Source organism: Anomaloglossus baeobatrachus, chromosome 4, assembly GCF_048569485.1.
Source record: "Anomaloglossus baeobatrachus isolate aAnoBae1 chromosome 4, aAnoBae1.hap1, whole genome shotgun sequence".
Taxonomy (NCBI): Eukaryota; Metazoa; Chordata; class Amphibia; order Anura; family Aromobatidae; genus Anomaloglossus; species Anomaloglossus baeobatrachus.
Window position 1 is genome coordinate 669838445 of NC_134356.1, and position 26729 is coordinate 669865173.

Consider the following 26729-nt stretch of genomic DNA (forward strand, 5'->3'; position numbering starts at 1 on the left):
TTTTTTCTCCACTTTTTCTCCACTTATTCTCCACTTTTTCTCCACTTTTTCTCCACTTTTTCTCCACTTTTTCTCCATTTTTTCTCCACTTTTTCTCCACTTTTTCTCCACGTTTTCTCCACTTTTTCTCCACTTTTTCTCTATTTTTTCTCCACTTTTTTCTCCACTTTTTCTCCACTTTTTCTCCACTTTTTCTCCTTTTTTTTCTCCACTTTTTCTCCACTTTTTCTCCACTTATTCTCCACTTTTTCTTCACTTTTTCTCCATTTTTTTCTGCACTTTTTCTCCACTTTTTCTCCATTTTTTTCTCCACTTTTTCTCCACTTTTTCTCCACTTATTCCCCACTTTTTCTCCACTTTTTATCCATTTTTTCTCCACTTTTTATCCACTTTTTCTCCACTTTTTCTCCACTTTTTATCCATTTTTTTCTCCATTTTTTCTCCATTTTTACTCCACTTTTTCTCCATTTTTTTCTCTACTTTTTCTCCACTTTTTCTCCTTTTTTTTCTCCACTTTTTCTCTACTTTTTCTCCACTTTTTCTCCACTTATTCTCCACTTTTTCTCCACTTATTCTCCACTTTTTCTCCATTTTTTTCTCCACTTATTCTCCACTTTTTCTCCACTTTTTCTCCACTTATTCTCCACTTTTTCTCCATTTTTTTCTCCACTTTTTCTCCACTTATTCTCCACTTTTTCTCCACTTTTTCTCCACTTATTCTCCACTTTTTCTCCACTTATTCTCCACTTTTTCTCCACTTTTTCTCCATTTTTTTCTCCACTTTTTCTCCACTTTTTCTCCATTTTTTTCTCCACTTTTTCTCCACTTTTTCTCCGTTCTTTTTCTATGGTCGGTCTACCCATTAGCTCTGCCATGCATACTGTAGCTCTACACCTACTGCACATGTTACTTTATGATTGACATCTCTTTCATACCAGAGCTGTCTAAGTCTACTCTGACCCCATATTTGTCATTACTATATTGTCCTTGTACTGTATTATGACATTTGTATCATGTGTTTCATTTCTTGCTGTGTTGCAATTTTTTTGCTGCATCCCAATTGTACCTCTACATTGTTCGAGTTTATGTTATTTTTCTCTCACTCTTATGTGATACTGATTATTGTCATTTTTCATGATTACATGCAGATAAGTCCAATCTGACGAAGGCTCAGGCTGAAACGTCATTTGTAACTTGTTTTGGACAAAAACATATATGCTTATGAAAAAATTTTTTTTCTTAATACGGACCAATAAAGAGTGATTTTGCATTACTATCCGTTGTGACTTACTGACTTAGTCTGGGAGATTTAGAGTGCCGAGGTTACTCTTTAATTGTATCTATTATTACCTCTGAGCACCTATATACCAGTGAGCAGAGCTTCCTCTACAGTAGTTCTCCTGATTAGGCATGCCCTTACCTCATGAGCAGGGCATTGCAGCTTTGGTAGCAACCATTACGACATGGACTCTGCTGCTGTGGACCCGGGGAGAGTGAGTGCAGATTCATTGCACCCACACTCCTCACATGAAGGGTCCGCACTCCTAGAAAATGGGGGATACGTTCCCTGAGTGTCTCCCCCCCATATTCTAGACGGTCCAGAGTCGTCGTGGGACCCCTTTATTTTTTTTCTTACAATAAATTGGTGAAAGAGGAAATGTTTTGGGGACTGTTTTTTCAAATAAATTTCTTTTGTCGATTTTTTTTTTTTTGTTAGTACTGACAGTTTATGATGTTGGGTATCTAATAGATGCCATGACATCACAAACTGCTGGGCTTGATCTCAGGTGACTTTACAGCTAGTATCAACCCGATTTATTACCCCGTTTGCCACTGCACCAGGGCACGGGATGAGCTGGGGTGAAGCGCCAGGATTGGCGCATCTAGTGGATGCGCCACGTCTGGGGTGCCTGCGGCCTGCTATTTTTAGGCTGTGAAGGCCCAATAACTATGGACCTTCCCACCCTGAGAATACCAGACCACAGCTGTCCACTTTACCTTGGCTGGTGATCCAATTTGGGGGGGACCCTACTTTTATTGTGTAATTATTAATATTTATAAAATAATTATAAAAAAGAGCCTGAGGGGACCTCCACATTGGATCCCCAACCACGGTAAAGCTGCCAGCTGTGGTTTTCAGGCTACAGCCGTCTGCTTTACCGTAGCTGGCTATCAAAAATGGGGGGACCCAACGTCATTTTTTTTTAACCATTTTCTAAATAGAAAAAATTAATGGGCTTCCCTGTATTTTGATTGCCAACCAAGGTAACGGCAGGCAGATGGGGGTGGCAACCCATAGCTGTCTGCTTTATCTGCGCTGAGAATCAAAAATACCGCGGAGCGCTACGTCATTTTTTTAAAAATTTATTTTTACAGCACTGTGATGTCTAGCAATCAAAATACAGGGAAGCCCATTTTATTTTTAGTTATTTAAATAAATAATTAAAAAAAATATATATGGGCTCCCGCTGCATTTTTTGTATTGCTAGCTAAGGGTAATCCAAGCAGCTACTGGCGGCTAACCCCCACTGCTTGGTGTTACCTTCACTGGCAATGGAAAATCCAGGGAAGCATTTTTTATTTTTTTTGCCAAAAAACTAAAAAAAAAGGACGTGAGCTTCGCCATATTTTTGTATGCTAGCCAGGTACAGCAGGCAGCCACAGGCTGCCTCCAACCCCCAGTTGCCTATTTGTACCCGGCTGGGAACCAAAAATATAGGGAAGCCCATTTTTTTTTAATTATTTCACTTATTTCATGAAATAATTAAAAAACAAATGACGTGGGCTTCGCCCCATTTTTGTTTCTCCCGGGTACAAATAGGCAGCTGGGGATTGGAATCCGCAGCACAGGTTAGCCCGAGGTTTCTGGGCCCCTCTACTGCGGATTTCAGTCCGCAGCCACCCCAGAAAATGGCGCTCTCATAGAAGCGCCATCATCTGGCGCTGTATCCAACTCTTCCAACAGCCCTGGAGCCGGGTGGCTTGTTGGGTAATCATGAGTTAATACTGGCTTTGTTTTACTAGCCAGTATTAAGCCAGAGATTCTTAATGTCAGGCACGTTTGACCCGGCCATTAAGAATCTCCAATAAAGGGTTAAAAAAAACACCACACAGAGAAAAAATACTTTAATAGAAATAAATACACAGACACATTAGAGACTCCATCTTTATTACCCCCTGTCAGCCCTCCACGATCCTGCTCTTCTGTCTTCTTTCTTTCTAGTGTAGTAGTAGTGATGATTGTAGTGAGGATGAGATTCACCAGCTCATCACTTGGGGCTGGGGGAACCTCCATCCTCACTACAATGCTCACTACAATCCTCACTAGTGTAGTAGTAGTGACGATTGTAGTGAGGATGAGATTCACCAGCTCATCACTTGGGGCTGGGGAACCTCCATCCTCACTACAATGCTCACTACAATCCTCACTAGTGTAGTAGTAGTGACACTTGTAGTGAGGATAAGGTTCACCAGCTCATCACTTGGGGCTGGGGAACCTCCATCCTCACTACAATGCTCACTACAATCGTGCAGCCCTTCACTCCGTGAGTGATCAGTGCTGGCTGTCAGCGGTAACAGCGGTAACGCTGACAGACGCATTACCATAGCAACGGTGCTCTCGGAGCCGCGGTTAGCGGTGACATCACCGCTAACTGCGTTGCTATGGCAACGGTGATCTCCGTTAATGACCGGCTGTGACAGCCGGTCCCTAACGGAACGGGGAGTCGACCGTGTGCTAGAGCATGTCGCCGGTACACGGCGATACACATATGTGCACCGTGTACCGGAGAGATGCACTCGCAGGTCCTACATGACGCGTCATAGTCATGTGACCAGTCTGTAGCCAATGAGATAATAGCCACGTGACTGGTCACATGGCTATTCTGACGTCACGACAGGTCCTGCATCTCTGCTGGCAGTGCCGGTCACGGGAGGATTCAGCGATCATCGGATGGAATAGCGGCAGGAGACAGAGTGCAGAAGGGATCGCGAGGACCGGTAAGTGTTATGGCAATGTTTATTAACTGTTTGTGTACATTTATCATGCATTTTTATGTGTTTGTGATTGCCTCCCATTCTAGCCTATACGTTCGAGTTCGGTTCGTCGAACGTTCGACGAACCGAACTCGAACGGGACCCCCGTTCGGCGAGCCGACCTCGAGCCGAACCGGGACCGGTTCGCTCATCTCTAGTGATGAGCCAGTAAATTACGCCATTGCTTGGATTAGTTTTTGCCTGCATTACAATTAGTGATAGACTTAGCTGTCAATATTTACAGTTATATCGAATTCCAGTTGCCCAAAACTTCTTAAAAAACGCTTAGAAACTGAAATCTCTGGCCATACAATAGATTATATTTCTATTTTGCTTCAAGTCGCTTGGATTAGTTTTGCCTGCATTACAATTAGTGATAGACTTAGCTGTCAATATTTACAGTTATATCGAATTCCAGTTGCCCAAAACTTCTTAAAAAACGCTAAGAAACTGAAATCTCTGGCCATACAATAGATTATATTTCTATTTTGCTTCAATTCGTTACTCTGTCATACTTTAAGGTTAACGACGATGTAACATGGCCACTCTCTTACTCTAACCAAGTTATTTCAAGTTTGTAAATTAATTTTACACATTGGATGGATAAAACCTACGGATCTTTTTCCAAAAGTCACTGGATGTGAACAGAAAGCCAAAGGAAAGGCCAGCACGGGGGTCGAACCCGCAACCTTGGCGTTATTAGCACCACGCTCTAACCGATTGAGCTAACCGGCCACTTTTGCCCTATATCTACTCTCTTTTAATGAACTTGCTCTAATTTTGAGCCAGCTACTGACCTCTCAAAGCTTGATCTGTCCACAGTGAAAGGTAAAATACGTTGAAAGTTGACTAATTCTTAGAGAGCCCATTAAAATCATAGGAACCAATCTTAAATGAGAATTGACAAGCTTTTTTTATATTATGAGCAATATGTTGCCACCAACCACTCTAACTTGTCACGTGATGAGCCAGTAAATTACGCCATTGCTTGGATTAGTTTTTGCCTGCATTACAATTAGTGATAGACTTAGCTGTCAATATTTACAGTTATATCTCTGGCCATACAATAAATTATATTTCTATTTTGCTTCAATTCGTTACTCTGTCATACTTTAAGGTTAACGACGATGTAACATGGCCACTCTCTTACTCTAACCAAGTTATTTCAAGTTTGTAAATTAATTTTACACATTGGATGGATAAAACCTACGGATCTTTTTGCAAAAGTCACTGGATGTGAACAGAAAGCCAAAGGAATGGCCAGCACGGGGGTCGAACCCGCAACCTTGGCGTTATTAGCACCACGTGCTAACCGATTGAGCTAACCGGCCACTTTTGCCCCATATCTACTCTCTTTTAATGAACTTGCTCTAATTTTGAGCCAGCTACTGACCTCTCAAAGCTTGATCTGTCCACAGTGAAAGGTAAAACACGTTGAAAGTTGACTAATTCTTAGAGAGCCCATTAAAATCATAGGAACCAATCTTAAATGAGAATTGACAAGCTTTTTTTATATTATGAGCGATATGTTGCCACCAACCACTCTAACTTGTCACGTGATGAGCCAGTAAATTACGCCATTGCTTGGATTAGTTTTTGCCTGCATTACAATTAGTGATAGACTTAGCTGTCAATATTTACAGTTATATCTCTGGCCATACAATAAATTATATTTCTATTTTGCTTCAATTCGTTACTCTGTCATACTTTAAGGTTAACGACGATGTAACATGGCCACTCTCTTACTCTAACCAAGTTATTTCAAGTTTGTAAATTAATTTTACACAGTGGATGGATAAAACCTACGGATCTTTTTCCAAAAGTCACTGGATGTGAACAGAAAGCCAAAGGAATGGCCAGCACGGGGGTCGAACCCGCAACCTTGGCGTTATTAGCACCACGCTCTAACCGATTGAGCTAACCGGCCACTTTTGCCCCATATCTACTCTCTTTAATGAACTTGCTCTAATTTTGAGCCCGCTAATGTCCTCTCAAAGCTTGATCTGTCCACAGTGAAAGGTAAAATACGTTGAAAGTTGACTAATCCTTAGAGAGCCCATCAAAAGCATAGGAACCAATCTTAAATGAGAATTGACAAGCTTTTTTTATATTATGAGCAATATGTTGCCACCAACCACTCTAACTTGTCACGTGATGAGCCAGTAAATTACACCATTGCTTGGATTAGTTTTTGCCTGCATTACAATTAGTGATAGACATAGCTGTCAATATTTACAGTTATATCGAATTCCAGTTGCCCAAAACTTCTTAAAAAATGCTTAGAAACTGAAATCTCTGGCCATACAATAGATTATATTTCTATTTTGCTTCAAGTCGCTTGCATTAGTTTTGCCTGCATTACAATTAGTGATAGACTTAGCTGTCAATATTTACATTTATATCGAATTCCAGTTGCCCAACACTTCTTAAAAAACGCTTAGAAACTGAAATCTCTGGCCATACAATAGATTATATTTCTATTTTGCTTCAATTCGTTACTCTGTCATACTTTAAGGTTAACGACGATGTAACATGGCCACTCTCTTACTCTAACCAAGTTATTTCAAGTTTGTAAATTAATTTTACACATTGGATGGATAAAACCTACGGATCTTTTTCCAAAAGTCACTGGATGTGAACAGAAAGCCAAAGGAATGGCCAGCATGGGGGTCGAACCCGCAACCTTGGCGTTATTAGCACCACGCTCTAACTGATTGAGCTAACTGGCACTTTTGTCCCATATCTACTCTCTTTTAATGAACTTGCTCTAATTTTGAGCCAGCTACTGACCTCTCAAAGCTTGATCTGTCCACAGTGAAAGGTAAAATACGTTGAAAGTTGACTAATTCTTAGAGAGCCCATTAAAATCATAGGAACCAATCTTAAATGAGAATTGACAAGCTTTTTTTATATTATGAGCAATATGTTGCCACCAACCACTCTAACTTGACACGTGATGAGCCAGTAAATTACGCCATTGCTTGGATTAGTTTTTGCCTGCATTACAATTAGTGATAGACTTAGCTGTCAATATTTACAGTTATATCGAATTCCAGTTGCCCAAAACTTCTTAAAAAACGCTTAGAAACTGAAATCTCTGGCCATACAATAAATTATATTTCTATTTTGCTTCAATTCATTACTCTGTCATACTTTAAGGTTAACGACGATGTAACATGGCCACCTCCTTACTCTAACCAAGTTATTTCAAGTTTGTAAATTAATTTTACATATTGGATGGATAAAACCTACGGATCTTTTTCCAAAAGTCACTGGATGTGAACAGAAAGCCAAAGGAATGGCCAGCACAGGGGTCGAACCCGCAACCTTGGTGTTATTAGCACCACGCTCTAACCGATTGAGCTAAGCGGCCACTTTTGCCCCATATCTACTCTCTTTTAATGAACTTGCTCTAATTTTGAGCCAGCTACTGACCTCTCAAAGCTTGATCTGTCCACAGTGAAAGGTAAAATACGTTGAAAGTTGACTAATTCTTAGAGAGCCCATCAAAAGCATAGGAACCAATCTTAAATGAGAATTGACAAGCTTTTTTTATATTATGAGCAATATGTTGCCACCAACCACTCTAACTTGTCACGTGATGAGCCAGTAAATTACGCCATTGCTTGGATTAGTTTTTGCCTGCATTACAATTAGTGATAGACTTAGCTGTCAATATTTACAGTTATATCGAATTCCAGTTGCCCAAAACTTCTTAAAAAACGATTAGAAGCTGAAATCTCTGGCCATACAATATATTATATTTCTATTTTGCTTCAGTTCGTTACTCTGTCATACTTTAAGGTTAACGACGATGTAACATGGCCACTCTCTTACTCTAACCAAGTTATTTCAAGTTTGTAAATTAATTTTACACATTGGATGGATAAAACCTACGGATCTTTTTCCAAAAGTCACTGGATGTGAACAGAAAGCCAAAGGAATGGCCAGCACAGGGGTCGAACCCGCAACCTTGGCGTTATTAGCACCACGCTCTAACCGATTGAGCTAACCGGCCACTTTTACCCCATATCTACTTTTTTTTATTGAACTTGCTCTAATTTTGAGCCAGCTACTGACCTCTCAAAGCTTGATCTGTCCACAGTGAAAGGTAAAATACGTTGAAAGTTGACTAATTCTTAGAGAGCCCATTAAAATCATAGGAACCAATCTTAAATGAGAATTGACATGCTTTTTTTATATTATGAGCAATATGTTGCCACCAACCACTCTAACTTGTCACGTGAGGAGCCAGTAAATTACGCCATTGCTTGGATTAGTTTTTGCCTGCATTACAATTAGTGATAGACTAAGCTGTCAATATTTACAGTTATATCTCTGGCCATACAATAAATTATATTTCTATTTTGCTTCAATTCGTTACTCTGTCATACTTTAAGGTTAACGACGATGTAACATGGCCACTCTATTACTCTAACCAAGTTATTTCAAGTTTGTAAATTAATTTTACACATTGGATGGCTAAAACCTACGGATCTTTTTCCAAAAGTCACTGGATGTGAACAGAAAGCCAAAGGAATGGCCAGCACGGGGGTCGAACCCGCAACCTTGGCGTGATTAGCACCACGCTCTAACCGATTGAGCTAACCGGCCACTTTTGCCCCATGTCTACTCTCTTTTAATGAACTTGCTCTAATTTTAAACCAGCTACTGACCTCTCAAAGCTTGATCTGTCCACAGTGAAAGGTAAAATACGTTGAAAGTTGACTAATTCTTAGAGAGCCCATCAAAAGCATAGGAACCAATCTTATATGAGAATTGACAAGCTTTTTTTATATTATGAGTAGAGTTGAGCGCGGTTCGCGGTTCGTGGTTCTCCAGTTCTAGGCTCGAGTGATTTTGGGGCTGTTCTAGATCGAACTAGAACTCGAGCTTTTTTGCAAAAGCTCGATAGTTCTAGATACGTTCGAGAACGGTTCTAGCAGCAAAAAGCAGGGCTTTTTACAGCTACAGTGTGCAGGAGCTATTGCTGGCAGCCTGCCAGAAGCTGGTAACCAAGATAAACATCGGGTATCCAAGCAAAGCGCATTGATTAGTAACCCGATGTTTATCCTAGTTAAGTGCAGGAAGCAGACACTTCCCCGCTCAGCTCGCTCCACCCCCTCCTGCCCGCAGCATGTACACATACACACATACACACACACACACACACACACACACACGGTCCCTCTCGGCTTACCTGCGGTTATGAAGTCCCGCCATCCCAACCTCAGCGCTGTCACTGTCCTCCATAGCCGGCGCTTGTCACATCATCTTCTCTCGCTTCCTACTCGAGACTGACTAGCGGTGACGTCACGGGCCTCTCACGATACTTGGTGTGAAGACGCCGGTCATTGAACTCAGTGACAGGGGCTGTCAGTGTGCTGGAGATCAGCGCAGGTAATGTACCTCGCTGACAGCAGCACTTGTCATGCCCTGCAGTGACCTGGGCTGACCCATTGATGTTAGCTCAGGTCACTGCACTGCTCTCCCAGCCAATGGGGAACATCCTGCTCTTCATTGACTGGGACAGTGTGGATCGTCATGGCAACCCCTTGGATTACACCAGACCTGGATTTGTTTTTCATTCTAATAAATTGGTTAAAGAGGGAATGTTTTGGGGAGTGTTTTTTCAAATAAAAATGTGTTTGTCGTCTATTTTTTTTATTACTGACTGGGTTGGTGATGTCGGGTATCTGATAGACGCCTGACCTCACCAACCCCAGGGCTTGATGCCAGGTGACATTACACATCTGGTATTAACCCCATATATTACCCCGTTTGCCACCGCACCAGGGTGCGGGATGAGCTGGGGCGAAGCACCAGGATTGGCGCATCTAATGGATGCGCCACTTCTGGGGCGGCTGTGGCCTGCTATTTTTAGGCTGGGGAGAGTCCAATAACCATGGACCTCCCTAGTCTGAGAATATCAGGCCCCAGCTGTCTGCTTTACCTTGGCTGGTGATCCAATTTTGGGGGCCCCTACGTGTTTTTTTTTTAAAATTATTTATTTAATTTAAAATAAGTGTGGGGTGCCCTCAGTTTTGGATTACCAGCCAAGGTGAGGTTGCCAGCTGTGGTCTGCAGGCTGCAGCCGTCTGCTTTACCCTAGGTGGCTACAAAACTAGGGGGAACCCTACGTCATTTTTTTTTCATTTTTTTGGCTAAATACAAAGCTAAGCACCCCTTAGTGCCACATGAAAGGCACCAAAGGGTGCTCCACTTTTTCTCTACTTTTTCTCCACTTTTTCTCCACTTTTTCTCCACTTTTTCTCCATCTTTTCTCCATTTTTTCTCCACTTTTTCTCCACTTTTTCTCCATTTTTTTCTCCACTTTTTATCCACTTTTTCTCCATTTTTTTCTCCATTTTTTCTCCACTTTTTCTCCATTTTTACTCCACTTTTTCTCCATATTTTTCTCCACTTTTTCTCCACTTTTTCTCCATTTTTTCTCCACTTTTTCTCCACTTTTTCTCCACTTTTTATCCACTTTTTCTCCATTTTTTCTCCACTTTTTCTTTACTTTTTCTCCACTTTTTATCCACTTTTTATCCACTTTTTCTTCACTTTTTCTCCACTTTTTCTCCATTTTTTTTCTCTACTTTTTCTCCACTTTTTCTCTACTTTTTCTCTACTTTTTCTCCACTTTTTCTCCACTTTTTCTCCACTTTTTCTCCATTTTTTCTCCACTTTTTCTCCACTTTTTCTCCACTTTTTCTCCATTTTTTTCTCCACTTTTTCTCCACTTTTTCTCCACTTTTTCTACATTTTTTTTCTCCATTTTTTGTCCACTTTTTCTCCATTTTTACTCCACTTTTTCTCCACTTTTTTCCATTTTTTTCTCTACTTTTTCTCCACTTTTTCTCCACTTTTTCTCCATTTTTTTCTCCACTTTTTCTCCACTTTTTCTACATTTTTTTCTCCACTTTTTCTACATTGTTTTCTCCACTTTTTCTCCACTTTTTCTACATTTTTTTCTCCACTTTTTCTCCACTTTTTCTCCACTTTTTCTCCACTTTTTCTCCACTTTTTCTCCACTTTTTCTACATTTTTTTTCTCCATTTTTTGTCCACTTTTTCTCCATTTTTACTCCACTTTTTCTCCACTTTTTTCCATTTTTTTCTCTACTTTTTCTCCACTTTTTCTCCACTTTTTCTCCATTTTTTTCTCCACTTTTTCTCCACTTTTTCTACATTTTTTTCTCCACTTTTTCTACATTGTTTTCTCCACTTTTTCTCCACTTTTTCTACATTTTTTTCTCCACTTTTTCTCCACTTTTTCTCCATTTTTTTCTCCACTTTTTCTCGACTTTTTCTCCACTTTTTCTCCACTTTTTCTACATTTTTTTCTCCATTTTTTCTCCACTTTTTCTCCATTTTTTTCTCCATTTTTTTCTCTACTTTTTCTCCAGTTTTTCTCCACTTTTTCTCCACTTTTTCTCCACTTTTTATCCATTTTTTTCTCCACTTTTTCTCCACTATTTCTCTATTTTTTTCTCTACTTTTTCTCCACTTTTTCTCCATTTTTTCTCCACTTTTTCTCCACTTTTTCTCCACTTTTTCTCCATTTTTTTCTCCACTTTTTCTACATTTTTTTCTCCACTTTTTCTACATTTTTTTCTCCACTTTTTCTCCACTTTTTCTCCATTTTTTTCTCCACTTTTTCCACTTTTTCTCCACTTTTTCTCCACTTTTTCTCCATTTTTTTCTCCACTTTTTATCCACTTTTTCTACATTTTTTTCTCCACTTTTTCTCCACTTTTTCTCCACTTTTTCTCCACTTTTTTCTCCTCTTTTTTCTCCACTTTTTTCTCCACATTTTCTCCACTTTTTCTCCACTTTTTCTCCATTTTTTTCTCCACTTTTTATCCACTTTTTCTCCGTTCTTTTTCTATGGTCAGTCTACCCATTAGTTCTGCCATGCATACTGTAGCTCTACACCTACTGCACATGTTACTTTATGATTGACATCTCTTTCGTACCAGACCTGTCTAAGCCTACTCTATTTGTCATTACTATATTGTCCATGTACTGTATTATGACATTTGTATCATGTGTTTCATTTCTTGCTGTGTTGCAATTTTTTTGCTGCATCCCAATTGTACCTCTACATTGTTCGAGTTTATGTTATTGTTCTCTCACTCTTATGTGATACTGATTATTGTCATTTTTCATGATTACAAGCAGATAAGTCCAATCTGACGAAGGCTCAGGCCGAAACGTCATTTGTAACTTGTTTTGGACAAAAACATATATGGTTATGAAAATTTTTTTTTTCTTAATACGGACCAATAAAGAGTGATTTTGCATTACTATCCGTTGTGACTTACTGACTTAGTCTGGGAGATTTAGAGTGCCGAGGTTACTCACTAATTTTATCTATTATTACCTCTGAGCACCTATATACCAGTGAGCAGAGCTTCCTCTACAGTAGTTCTCCTGATTAGGCATGCCCTTACCTCATGAGCAGGGCATTGCAGCTTTGGTAGCAACCATTACGACATGGACTCTGCTGCTGTGGACCCGGGGAGAGTGAGTGCAGATTCATTGCACCCACACTCCTCACATGAAGGGTCCGCACTCCTAGAAAATGGGGGATACGTTCCCTGAGTGTCTCCCCCCCCGATATTCTAGACGGTCCAGAGTCGTCGTGGGACCCCTTTATTTTTTTTCTTACAATAAATTGGTGAAAGAGGAAATGTTTTGGGGACTGTTTTTTCAAATAAATTTCTTTTGTCGATTTTTTTTTGTTAGTACTGACAGTTTATGATGTTGGGTATCTAATAGACGCCATGACATCACAAACTGCTGGGCTTGATCTCAGGTGACTTTACAGCTACTATCAACCCGATTTATTACCCCCATTTGCCACTGCACCAGGGCACGGGATGAGCTGGGGTGAAGCGCAAGGATTGGCGCATCTAGTGGATGCGCCACGTCTGGGGTGCCTGCGGCCTGCTATTTTTAGGCTGGGAAGGCCCAATAACTATGGACCTTCCCACCCTGAGAATACCAGACCACAGCTGTCCGCTTTACCTTGGCTGGTGATCCAATTTGGGGGGGACCCTACTTTTATTGTGTAATTATTAATATTTATAAAATAATTATAAAAAAGAGCCTGAGAGGACCTCCACATTGGATCCCCAACCAAGGTAAAGCTGCCAGCCGTGGTTTTCAGGCTACAGCCGTCTGCTTTACCCTAGCTGGCTATCAAAAATGGGGGGACCCAACGTCATTTTTTTTTTTAACTATTTTTTAAATAGAAAAAATTAATGGGCTTCCCTGTATTTTGATTGCCAACCAAGGTAACGGCAGGCAGATGGGGGTGGCAACCCATAGCTGTCTGCTTTATCTGCTGAGAATCAAAAATACCGCGGAGCGCTACGTCATTTTTTTAAAGATTTATTTTTACAGCACTGTGATGTCCAGCAATCAAAATACAGGGAAGCCCATTTTATTTTTAGTTATTTAAATAAATAATTAAAAAAAATATATATGGGCTCCCGCTGCATTTTTTGTATTGCTAGCTAAGGGTAATCCAAGCAGCTACTGGCTGCTAACCCCCACTGCTTGGTGTTACCTTCACTGGCAATGGAAAATCCAGGGAAGCATTTTTTATTTTTTTTGCCAAAAAACTACAAAAAAAGGACGTGAGCTTCGCCATATTTTTGTATGCTAGCCAGGTACAGCAGGCAGGTGCTGGAAGAGTTGGATACAGCGCCAGAAGATGGCGCTTCTATGAAAGTGCCATTTTCTGAGGCGGCTGCAGACTGCAATTCGCAGCAGTGGGGCCCAGAAAGCTCAGGCCAACCTGTGCTGCGGATTGCAATCCCCAGCTGCCTAGTTGTACCTGGCTGGACACAAAAATGGGGCGAAGCCTACGTCATTTGTTTTCTAATTATTTCATGAAATTCATGAAATAATAAACAAAAGGGCTTCCCTTTATTTTTGGTTCCCAGCCGGGTACAAATAGGCAACTGGGGGTTGGGGGCAGCCGTACCTGCCTGCTGTACCTGGCTAGCATACAAAAATATGGTGAAGCCCACTTAATTTTTTCAGGGGGCAAAAAACTTCTGCATACAGTCCTGGATGGAGTATGCTGAGCCTTGTAGTTCTGCAGCTGCTGTCTGTCTGTATGGAGAAGAGCAGACAGCAGCTACAGAACTACAAGGCTCAGCATACTCCATCCAGGACTGTATGCAGAAGTTTTTTGCCCATCAAAAAAATGACGTGGGCTTCGCCATATTTTTGTATGCTAGCCAGGTACAGGAGGCAGCCACGGGCTGCCTCCAACTCCCAGTTGCCTATTTGTACCCGGCTGGGAACCAAAAATATAGGGAAGCCCATTTTTTTTAATTATTTCACTTATTTCATGAAATAATTAAAAAACAAATGACGTGGGCTTCGCCCCATTTTTGTGTCCAGCCGGGTACAACTAGGCAGCTGGGGATTGGAATCCGCAGCACAGGTTAGCCCGAGGTTTCTGGGCGCCTCTGCTGCGGATTTCAGTCCGCAGCCGTCCCAGAAAATGGCGCTCTCATAGAAGCGCCATCATCTGGCGCTGTATCCAACTCTTCCAACAGCCCTGGAGCCGGGTGGCTTGTTGGGTAATCATGAGTTAATACTGGCTTTGTTTTACTAGCCAGTATTAAGCCAGAGATTCTTAATGTCAGGCACGTTTGACCCGGCCATTAAGAATCTCCAATAAAGGGTTAAAAAAAAGACACCACACAGAGAAAAAATACTTTAATAGAAATAAATACACAGACACATTAGAGACTCCATCTTTATTACCCCTTGTCAGCCCTCCACGATCCTGCTCTTCTGTCTTCTTTTTTTCTAGTGTAGTAGTAGTGAGGATGAGGTTCACCAGCCCATCACTTGGGGCTGGGGAACCTCATCCTCAGTACAATCCTCACTACAATCGGGAAGCAGCGTGCAGCAGTGCTGGCTGTCAGCGGTAACAGCGGTAACGCTGACAGACACGTTACCATAGCAACGGTGCTCTCGGAGCTGCGGTTAGCGGTGACGTCACCGCTAACTGCGTTGCTATGGCAACGGTGATCTCCGTTAATGACCGGTTGTGTCAGCCGGTCCCTAACGGAACGGGGAGTCGACCGTGTGCTAGAGCATGTCGCCGGTACACGGCGATACACATATGTGCACCGTGTACCGGAGAGATGCACCCGCAGGTCCTACATGACGCGTCATAGTCATGTGACCAGTCTGTAGCCAATGAGATAATAGCCACGTGACTGGTCACATGGCTATTCTGACGTCACGACAGGTCCTGCATCTCTGCTGGCAGTGCCGGTCACAGGAGGATTCAGCGATCATCGGATGGAATAGCGGCAGGAGACAGAGTGCAGAAGGGATCGCGAGGACCGGTAAGTGTTATGGCAATGTTTATTAACTGTTTGTGTACATTTATCATGCATTTTTATGTGTTTGTGATTGCCTCCCATTATAGCCTATTGGCTCGAGTTCGGTTCGTCGAACGTTCGACGAACCGAACTCGAACGGGACCCCCGTTCGGCGAGCCGACCTCGAGCCGAACCGCGACCGGTTCGCTCATCTCTAATTATGAGCAATATGTTGCCACCAACCACTCTAACTTGTCACGTGATGAGTAGAGTTGAGCGCGAGTCGTGGTTCGTGGTTCTCCAGTTCGGGGCTCGAGTGATTTTGGGGGCTGTTCGAGATCGAACTAGAACTCGAGCTTTTTGCAAAAGCTCGATAGTTCTAGATACGTTCGAGAACGGTTCTAGCAGCAAAAAGCAGGGCTTTTTACAGCTAGAGTGTGCAGGAGCCATCGCTGGCAGCCTGCCAGAAGCTGGTAACCAAGATAAACATCGGGTATCCAAGCAAAACGCTTTGGTTAGTAACCCGATGTTTATCTTAGTTACGTGCAGGAAGCCCACACTTTCCCGCTCAGCTCGCTCCGCCCCCTCCTGCCCGCGGCATGTACACATACATACATACACACACACACACACACACACACACACACACACAGACGGTCCCGCTCGGCTTACCTGCGGTCGGCCCGGGGGCAGCAGTCCTTGGCACTGGAAACTGTGGCTGCCGGCCCTTTAAGGCCACTGTGTTCTCCTGCATTGATCATCATCTGTGGGCGGAGCTACCGCCCGGCGTCCTGCTCGGTCGCACAGATGAAGGAGTCACAGTGCCAGCCAGCGACCCCCAGCAAATCGCTTCCCTCCGGCGCTGTGTGGGCCCCATCTGCACCGTGACCTGATCAGTATGTGGGACATCACTCCCTCCCCGCCCCTCCCTGTGGGCCCCGCAGAGCCGTGTGGGTGACCCCCGGAGCCGCGTGTGTGGGCCCCGCAGAGCAAGGTGTGTGTTTGTATGTATGCATGCAGCAGAGCAGTATGCGTGTCTATATGTATGTATGTATGCAGCAGAGCAGTATGCGTGTCTGTATGTATGTATGCAGCAGAGCAGTATGCGTGTCTATATGTATGTATGTATATATGCAGCAGAGCAGTATGCGTGTCTGTATGTATGTATGTATATATGCAGCAGAGCAGTATGCGTGTCTGTATGTATGTATGTATATATGCAGCAGAGCAGTATGCATGTCTATATGTATGTATGTATGCAGCAGAGCAGTATGCGTGTCTGTATGTATGTATGTATATATGCAGCAGAGCAGTATGCGTGTCTGTATGTATGTATATATGCAGCAGAGCAGTATGCGTGTCTGTATGTATGTATATATGCAGCAGAGCAATATGCGTGTCTGTATGTATGTATATATGCAGCAGAGTAGTATGCGTGTCTGTATGTATGTATATATGCAGCAGAGCAGTATGCGTGTCTGTATGTATGTATATATGCAGCAGAGCAGTATGCGTGTCTGTATGTATGTATATATGCAGCAGAGCAGTATGCGTGTCTATGTATGTATGTATATATGTAGCAAAGTAGTATGCATGTCTGTATGTATGCATGTATGTATGCAGCAGAGCAGTATGTGTGTCTGTATGTATGTATATATATATGCAGCAGAGCAATATGCGTGTCTGTATGTATGTATGCATGTATTTATGCAGCAGAGCAGTATACGTGTCTGTATGTATGTATATATGTAGCAGAGTAGTATGCGTGTCTGTCTGTATATATATATATGCAGCAGAGCAATATGCGTGTCTGTCTGTATGTATGCATGTATGTATGCAGCAGAGCAGTATACGTGTCTGTATGTATGTATGTATATATGCAGCAGAGCAGTATGCGTGTCTGTATGTATGTATATATGCAGCAGAGCAGTATGCGTGTCTGTATGTATGTATGTATATATGCAGCAGAGCAGTATGCGTGTATGTATGTATATATGCAGCAGAGCAGTGTGCGTGTCTGTATGTATGTATGTATGTATGCAGCAGAGCAATATGCATGTCTGTCTGTATGTATGCATGTATGTATGCAGCAGAGCAGTATGCGTGTCTGTATGTATGCATGTATGTATGCAGCAGAGCAGTATATGTGTCTGTATGTATGTATGTATATATGCAGCAGAGCAGTATGCATGTCTGTATGTATGTATATATGCAGCAGAGCAGTATGCGTGTCTGTATGTATGCATGTATGTATGCAGCAGAGCAGTATATGTGTCTGTATGTATGTATGTATATATGCAGCAGAGCAGTATGCATGTCTGTATGCATGTATATATGTCCAATCCCTCACCACCTCCTGCCGTTTTCAACTCAAAAATATCTCCAGAATCCGCCCTTTTCTCAATCCCCAATCTACAAAAATTCTAGTGCACGCCCTCATAATCTCCCGCATCGACTACTGCAACATCCTCCTCTGTGGTCTCCCTGCTAACACACTCGCCCCTCTCCAGTCCATCCTTAACTCTGCTGCCCGACTGATCCACCTCTCTCCTCAATACCACCCCGCTTCTCCTCTCTGCAAGTCCCTCCACTGGCTCCCAATCTTCCACCGTATCCAATTCAAATTACTAACACTGACCTACAAAGCTATCCATAATCTGTCTCCTCCATATATCTCTGAACTAATCTCTCGCTACACTCCAAAACGTAACCTCCGGTCCTCCCAAGATCTCCTTCTATCCTCCTCTCTCATTCGCTCCTCATGCAACCGACTCCAAGACTTCTCCCGAGCATCCCCAGTCTCCTGGAACTCACTGCCTCAACACGTCAGACTATCTACTACACTCGCAAGCTTCAAACGGAACCTAAAGACTCATCTGTTCAGAAATGCCTATAACCTTCAATGACCTCACTGCTTCACCACCGTGCGGAGCTGCCGCCCCACCACCGTGCGGAGCTGCCGCCCCACCACCGTGCGGAGCTGCCGCCCCACCACCGTGCGGAGCTGCCGCCCCACCACCGTGCGGAGCTGCCGCCCCACCACCGTGCGGAGCTGCCGCCCCACCACCGTGCGGAGCTGCCGCCCCACCACCGTGCGGAGCTGCCGCCCCACCTACACCCCACCTACTGTCTCCTCCCCAAAATCCTTTAGGATGTAAGCCCGCAAGGGCAGGGCCCTCTTCCCCCTGTGCTAGTCTGTCTATTGTAACGTGTACATGTATTCTGTATGTAACCCCCTCATGTACAGCACCATGGAATCAATGGTGCTCTATAAATAAACAATAATAATAATAATAATAATATATATGCAGCAGAGCAGTATGCATGTCTGTATGCATGTATATATGCAGCAGAGCAGTATGCGTGTCTGTATGTATGCATGTATTTATGCAGCAGAGCAGTATATGTATCTGTATGTATGTATGTATATATGCAGCAGAGCAGTATGCGTGTCTGTATGTATGCATGTATATATGCAGCAGAGCAGTATGCGTGTCTGTATGTATGCATGTATGTATGCAGCAGAGCAGTATGCGTGTCTGTATGTATGCATGTATGTATGCAGCAGAGCAGTATGCGTGTCTGTATGTATGCATGTATGTATGCAGCAGAGCAGTATGCGTGTCTGTATGTATGCATGTATGTATGCAGCAGAGCAGTATGCGTGTCTGTCTGTATGTATGCATGTATGTATGCAGCAGAGCAGTATGCGTGTCTGTATGTATGCATGTATATATGCAGCAGAGCAGTATATGTGTCTGTATGTATGTATGTATATATGCAGCAGAGCAGTATGCATGTCTGTATGTATGTATATATGCAGCAGAGCAGTATGCGTGTCTGTATGTATGCATGTATGTATGCAGCAGAGCAGTATATGTGTCTGTATGTATGTATGTATATATGCAGCAGAGCAGTATGCATGTCTGTATGCATGTATATATGCAGCAGAGCAGTATGCATGTCTGTATGCATGTATATATGCAGCAGAGCAGTATGCATGTCTGTATGCATGTATATATGCAGCAGAGCAGTATGTGTGTCTGTATGTATGCATGTATGTATGCAGCAGAGCAGTATATGTGTCTGTATGTATGTATGTATATATGCAGCAGAGCAGTATGCGTGTCTGTATGTATGTATGTATATATGCAGCAGAGCAGTATGCGTGTCTGTATGTATGCATGTATATATGCAGCAGAGCAGTATGCGTGTCTGTATGTATGCATGTATGTATGCAGCAGAGCAGTATGCGTGTCTGTATGTATGCATGTATGTATGCAGCAGAGCAGTATGCGTGTCTGTATGTATGCATGTATGTATGCCGCAGAGCAGTATGCGTGTCTGTATGTATGCATGTATGTATGCAGCAGAGCAGTATGCGTGTCTGTATGTATGCATGCAGAGCAGTATGCGTGTCTGTCTGTCTGTATGTATGTATGTATGTATGTATGCAGAAGAGCAGTATGCGTGTCTGTCTGTATGTATGTATGCATGTATGTATGCAGCAGAGCAGTATGCGTGTCTGTATGTATGTATGCAGCAGAGCAGTGTGTGTGTGTGTCTGTATGTATGTATGCAGCAGAGCAGTGTGTGTGTGTCTGTATGTATGTATGCAGCAGAGCAGTGTGTGTGTGTGTCTGTATGTATGCAGCAGAGCAGTATGTGTGTGTCTGTCTATATGTATGTATGTAGCAGAGCAGTGTGTGTGTGTCTGTCTATATGTATGTATGCATGCAGAGCAGTATGTGTGTGTCTGTATGTATGTATGCAGCATAGCAGTGTGTGTCTCTGTATGTATGCATGTATGATGTGTATATGTATGTCAGTGTATATGACTGTATAGATCTGTCTGTTTATATGTATTTTTGTGAGTTTGTCTATAAATATGTATATGTACGTGTATGTATCTGTGTATGTGTGTGTGTCTGCGTGTGTATGGGACCCACTGAGACTCTTCCGCGCGGGGCCCACAAAAACCTGGAGCCGGCCCTGCCTGCGGTGATGAAGTCCCGCCATCCCGACCTCAGCGCTGTCACTGTCCTTCATGGTCGCCGCTTGTCACATCACCTTCTCTCGCTTCCGACCCGAGACTGACTAGCGGTGACGTCACGGGCCTCTCGCGATTCTTGGCTGTGAAGGCGGCGGTCATTGAACTTAGTGACAGGGGCTGTCAGCAGTGCTGGAGATCAGCGCAGGTAATGTACCTCGCTGACAGCAGCACATGTCATGCCCTGCAGTGACCTGGGCTGACCCATTGATGTTAGCTCAGGTCACTGCATTGCTCTCCCAGCCAATGGGGAACATCCTGCTCTTTATTGACTGGGACAGTGTGGATCGTCATGGAAACCCCTTGGATTACAGCAGACCTGGATTTGTTTTTCATTCTAATAAATTGGTTAAAGAGGGAATGTTTTGGGGAGTGTTTTTTCAAATAAAAATGTGTTTGTCGTCTATTTTTTTTATTACTGACTGGGTTGGTGATGTCGGGTATCTGATAGACGCCTGACCTCACCAACCCCAGGGCTTGATGCCAGGTGACATTACACACCTGGTATTAACCCCATATATTACCCCGTTTGCCACCGCACCAGGGCGCGGGATGAGCTGGGGCGAAGCACCAGGATTGGCGCATCTAATGGATGCGCCACTTCTGGGGCGGCTGCGGCCTGCTATTTTTAGGCTGGGGAGAGTCCAATAACCATGGACCTCCCTAGTCTGAGAATATCAGGCCCCAGCTGTCTGCTTTACCTTGGCTGGTGATCCAATTTTGGGGGACCCCTACGTGTTTTTTTTTTTAATTATTTATTTAATTTAAAATAACAGCGTGGGGTGCCCTCAGTTTTGGATTACCAGCCAAGGTGAGGTTGCCAGCTGTGGTCTGCAGGCTGCAGCCGTCTGCTTTACCCTAGCTGGCTACAAAACTAGGGGGAACCCTACGTCATTTTTTTTTTCATTTTTTTGGCTAAATACAAAGCTAAGCACCCCTTAGTGCCACATGAAAGGCACCAAAAGGTGCTCCACTTTTTCTCCACTTTTTCTCCATTTTTTTCTCCACTTTTTCTCCACTTTTTCTACATTTTTTTTCTCCATTTTTTCTCCATTTTTTCTCCACTTTTTCTTCACTTTTTCTCCACTTTTTATCCATTTTTTCTCCACTTTTTCTCCACTTTTTCTCCACTTTTTATCCATTTTTTTCTCCATTTTTTCTCCACTTTTTCTCCATTTTTACTCCACTTTTTCTCCACTTTTTCTCCATTTTTTTCTTTACTTTTTCTCCACTTTTTCTCCATTTTTTCTCCACTTTTTCTCCACTTTTTCTCCATTTTTTTCTCCACATTTTCTCCACTTTTTCTCCACTTTTTCTCCACTTTTTCTCCATTTTTTTCTCCACTTTTTCTCCACTTTTTCTCCACTTTTTCTCCACTTTTTCTCCATTTTTTTCTCCACTTTTTCTCCACTTATTCCCCACTTTTTCTCCACTTTTTATCCATTTTTTCTCCACTTTTTCTCCACTTTTTCTCCACTTTTTATCCATTTTTTCTCCATTTTTTCTCCACTTTTTCTCCATTTTTACTCCACTTTTTCTCCACTTTTTCTCCATTTTTTTCTCTACTTATTCACCACTTATTCTCCACTTATTCTCCACTTTTTCTCCACGTTTTCTCCACTTTTTCTCCACTTTTTCTCCATTTTTTCTCCATTTTTTTCTCCACTTTTTCTCCACTTTTTCTGCATTTTTTCTCCACTTTTTTCTCCACTTTTTCTCCACTTTTTCTCCACTTTTTCTCCATTTTTTCTCCACTTTTTTCTCCACTTTTTCTCCACTTTTTCTCCATTTTTTCTCCACTTTTTTCTCCACTTTTTCTCCACTTTTTCTCCACTTTTTCTCCACTTTTTCTCCTTTTTTTTCTCCACTTTTTCTCCACTTTTTCTCCACTTATTCTCCACTTTTTCTCCACTTTTTCTCCACTTTTTCTCCATTTTTTTCTCCACTTTTTCTCCACTTTTTCTCCACGTTTTCTCCACTTTTTCTCCACTTTTTCTCCATTTTTTCTCCACTTTTTTCTCCACTTTTTCTCCACTTTTTCTCCATTTTTTCTCCACTTTTTTCTCCACTTTTTATCCATTTTTTTCTCCACTTTTTCTCCACTTTTTCTCCACTTTTTATCCATTTTTTCTCCATTTTTTCTCCACTTTTTCTCCATTTTTACTCCACTTTTTCTCCACTTTTTCTCCATTTTTTTCTCTACTTTTTCTCCACTTTTTCTCCACTTTTTCTCCATTTTTTCTCCACTTTTTCTCCACTTTTTCTCCATTTTTTTCTCCACTTTTTCTACATTTTTTTCTCCATTTTTTCTCCACTTTTTCTCCATTTTTACTCCACTTTTTCTCCATTTTTTTCTCCACTTTTCTCCATTTTTTTCTCTTCTTTTTCTCTACTTTTTCTCCACTTTTTCTCCACTTTTTCTCCATTTTTTCTCCACTTTTTCTCCACTTTTTCTCCACTTTTTCTCCACTTTTTCTACATTTTTTCTCCACTTTTTCTCCACTTTTTCCCCATTTTTTTCTCCACTTTTTCTCCATTTTTACTCCACTTTTTCTCCACTTTTTCTCCATTTTTTTCTCCACTTTTTCTCCACTTTTTCTCCACTTTTTTTCCACTTTTTCTCCATTTTTTTCTCCACTTTTTCTCCACTTTTTCTCCACTTTTTCTCCATTTTTTTCTCCACTTTTTCTCCACTTTTTCTCCACTTTTTCTCCACTTATTCTCCACTTATTCTCCACTTATTCTCCACTTTTTCTCCACGTTTTCTCCACTTTTTCTCCACTTTTTCTCCATTTTTTCTCCATTTTTTTCTCCACTTTTTCTCCACTTTTTCTCCATTTTTTCTCCACTTTTTTCTCCACTTTTTCTCCACGTTTTCTCCACTTTTTCTCCACTTTTTCTCCATTTTTTCTCCACTTTTTTCTCCACTTTTTCTCCACTTTTTCTCCACTTTTTCCACTTTTTCTCCACTTTTTCTACACTTTTTCTCCACTTTTTCTCCACTTTTTCTCCACTTTTTCTCCTTTTTTTCTCCACTTTTTCTCCACTTTTTCTCCACTTATTCTCCACTTTTTCTCCATTTTTTCTCCACTTTTTCTCCATTTTTTCTCCACTTTTTCTCCACTTTTTCTCCACGTTTTCTCCACTTTTTCTCCACTTTTTCTCCATTTTTTCTCCACTTTTTTCTCCACTTTTTCTCCACTTTTTCTCCATTTTTTCTCCACTTTTTTCTCCATTTTTTCTCCACTTTTTTCTCCACTTTTTCTCCACTTTTTCTCCATTTTTTCTCCACTTTTTTCTCCACTTTTTCTCCACTTTTTCTCCACTTTTTCTCCACTTTTTCTCCTTTTTTTTCTCCACTTTTTCTCCACTTTTTCTCCACTTATTCTCCACTTTTTCTTCACTTTTTCTCCATTTTTTTCTGCACTTTTTCTCCACTTTTTCTCCATTTTTTTCTCCACTTTTTCTCCACTTTTTCGCCACTTATTCCCCACTTTTTCTCCACTTTTTATCCATTTTTTCTCCACTTTTTCTCCACTTTTTCTCCACTTTTTCTCCACTTTTTATCCATTTTTTTCTCCATTTTTTCTCCATTTTTACTCCACTTTTTCTCCACTTTTTTTCCATTTTTTTCTCTACTTTTTCTCCACTTTTTCTCCTTTTTTTCTCCACTTTTTCTCTACTTTTTCTCCACTTTTTCTCCACTTATTCTCCACTTTTTCTCCACTTATTCTCCACTTTTTCTCCATTTTTTTCTCCACTTTTTCTCCACTTTTTCTCCACTTATTCTCCACTTTTTCTCCACTTATTTTCCACTTTTTCTCCATTTTTTTCTCCACTTTTTCTCCACTTTTTCTCCATTTTTTTCTCCACTTTTTATACACTTTTTCTCCGTTCTTTTTCTATGGTCGGTCTACCCATTAGCTCTGCCATGCATACTGTAGCTCTACACCTACTGCACATGTTACTTTATGATTGACATCTCTTTCATACCAGAGCTGTCTAAGTCTACTCTGACCCCATATTTGTCATTACTATATTGTCCTTGTACTGTATTATGACATTTGTATCATGTGTTTCATTTCTTGCTGTGTTGCAATTTTTTTGCTGCATCCCAATTGTACCTCTACATTGTTCGAGTTTATGTTATTTTTCTCTCACTCTTATGTGATACTGATTATTGTCATTTTTCATGATTACATGCAGATAAGTCCAATCTGACGAAGGCTCAGGCTGAAACGTCATTTGTAACTTGTTTTGGACAAAAACATATATGCTTATGAAAAAATTTTTTTTCTTAATACGGACCAATAAAGAGTGATTTTGCATTACTATCCGTTGTGACTTACTGACTTAGTCTGGGAGATTTAGAGTGCCGAGGTTACTCACTAATTGTATCTATTATTACCTCTGAGCACCTATATACCAGTGAGCAGAGCTTCCTCTACAGTAGTTCTCCTGATTAGGCATGCCCTTACCTCATGAGCAGGGCATTGCAGCTTTGGTAGCAACCATTACGACATGGACTCTGCTGCTGTGGACCCGGGGAGAGTGAGTGCAGATTCATTGCACCCACACTCCTCACATGAAGGGTCCGCACTCCTAGAAAATGGGGGATACGTTCCCTGAGTGTCTCCCCCCCATATTCTAGACGGTCCAGAGTCGTCGTGGGACCCCTTTATTTTTTTTCTTACAATAAATTGGTGAAAGAGGAAATGTTTTGGGGACTGTTTTTTCAAATAAATTTCTTTTGTCGATTTTTTTTTTTTGTTAGTACTGACAGTTTATGATGTTGGGTATCTAATAGATGCCATGACATCACAAACTGCTGGGCTTGATCTCAGGTGACTTTACAGCTAGTATCAACCCGATTTATTACCCCGTTTGCCACTGCACCAGGGCACGGGATGAGCTGGGGTGAAGCGCCAGGATTGGCGCATCTAGTGGATGCGCCACGTCTGGGGTGCCTGCGGCTTGCTATTTTTAGGCTGTGAAGGCCCAATAACTATGGACCTTCCCACCCTGAGAATACCAGACCACAGCTGTCCACTTTACCTTGGCTGGTGATCCAATTTGGGGGGGACCCTACTTTTATTGTGTAATTATTAATATTTATAAAATAATTATAAAAAAGAGCCTGAGGGGACCTCCACATTGGATCCCCAACCACGGTAAAGCTGCCAGCTGTGGTTTTCAGGCTACAGCCGTCTGCTTTACCCTAGCTGGCTATCAAAAATGGGGGGACCCAACGTCATTTTTTTTTAACCATTTTCTAAATAGAAAAAATTAATGGGCTTCCCTGTATTTTGATTGCCAACCAAGGTAACGGCAGGCAGATGGGGGTGGCAACCCATAGCTGTCTGCTTTATCTGCGCTGAGAATCAAAAATACCGCGGAGCGCTACGTCATTTTTTTAAAGATTTATTTTTACAGCACTGTGATGTCTAGCAATCAAAATACAGGGAAGCCCATTTTATTTTTAGTTATTTAAATAAATAATTAAAAAAAATATATATGGGCTCCCGCTGCATTTTTTGTATTGCTAGCTAAGGGTAATCCAAGCAGCTACTGGTGGCTAACCCCCACTGCTTGGTGTTACCTTCACTGGCAATGGAAAATCCAGGGAAGCATTTTTTATTTTTTTTGCCAAAAAACTAAAAAAAAAAGGACGTGAGCTTCGCCATATTTTTGTATGCTAGCCAGGTACAGCAGGCAGCCACAGGCTGCCTCCAACCCCCAGTTGCCTATTTGTACCCGGCTGGGAACCAAAAATATAGGGAAGCCCATTTTTTTTTAATTATTTCACTTATTTCATGAAATAATTAAAAAACAAATGACGTGGGCTTCGCCCCATTTTTGTTTCTCCCGGGTACAAATAGGCAGCTGGGGATTGGAATCCGCAGCACAGGTTAGCCCGAGGTTTCTGGGCCCCTCTACTGCGGATTTCAGTCCGCAGCCGCCCCAGAAAATGGCGCTCTCATAGAAGCGCCATCATCTGGCGCTGTATCCAACTCTTCCAACAGCCCTGGAGCCGGGTGGCTTGTTGGGTAATCATGAGTTAATACTGGCTTTGTTTTACTAGCCAGTATTAAGCCAGAGATTCTTAATGTCAGGCACGTTTGACCCGGCCATTAAGAATCTCCAATAAAGGGTTAAAAAAAACACCACACAGAGAAAAAATACTTTAATAGAAATAAATACACAGACACATTAGAGACTCCATCTTTATTACCCCCTGTCAGCCCTCCACGATCCTGCTCTTCTGTCTTCTTTCTTTCTAGT

At 41.8% G+C, this 26729-nt stretch overlaps 4 non-coding genes across 4 annotated transcripts; all 4 read right to left on the minus strand.

Moving 5' to 3' along the window:
* Positions 1 to 4696: 4696 nt before the first annotated feature.
* Positions 4697 to 4770, minus strand: TRNAI-AAU (transfer RNA isoleucine (anticodon AAU)). The gene has a single exon. It is a non-coding gene; the product is annotated as a tRNA-Ile (tRNA).
* Positions 4771 to 5888: 1118 nt separating this feature from the next.
* TRNAI-AAU (transfer RNA isoleucine (anticodon AAU)) lies at positions 5889 to 5962 on the minus strand. Its single transcript has one exon. It is a non-coding gene; the product is annotated as a tRNA-Ile (tRNA).
* Positions 5963 to 7979: 2017 nt separating this feature from the next.
* Positions 7980 to 8053, minus strand: TRNAI-AAU (transfer RNA isoleucine (anticodon AAU)). Its single transcript has one exon. It is a non-coding gene; the product is annotated as a tRNA-Ile (tRNA).
* A 522-nt stretch (positions 8054 to 8575) lies between these two features.
* TRNAI-AAU (transfer RNA isoleucine (anticodon AAU)) lies at positions 8576 to 8649 on the minus strand. Its single transcript has one exon. It is a non-coding gene; the product is annotated as a tRNA-Ile (tRNA).
* Positions 8650 to 26729: the final 18080 nt, after the last annotated feature.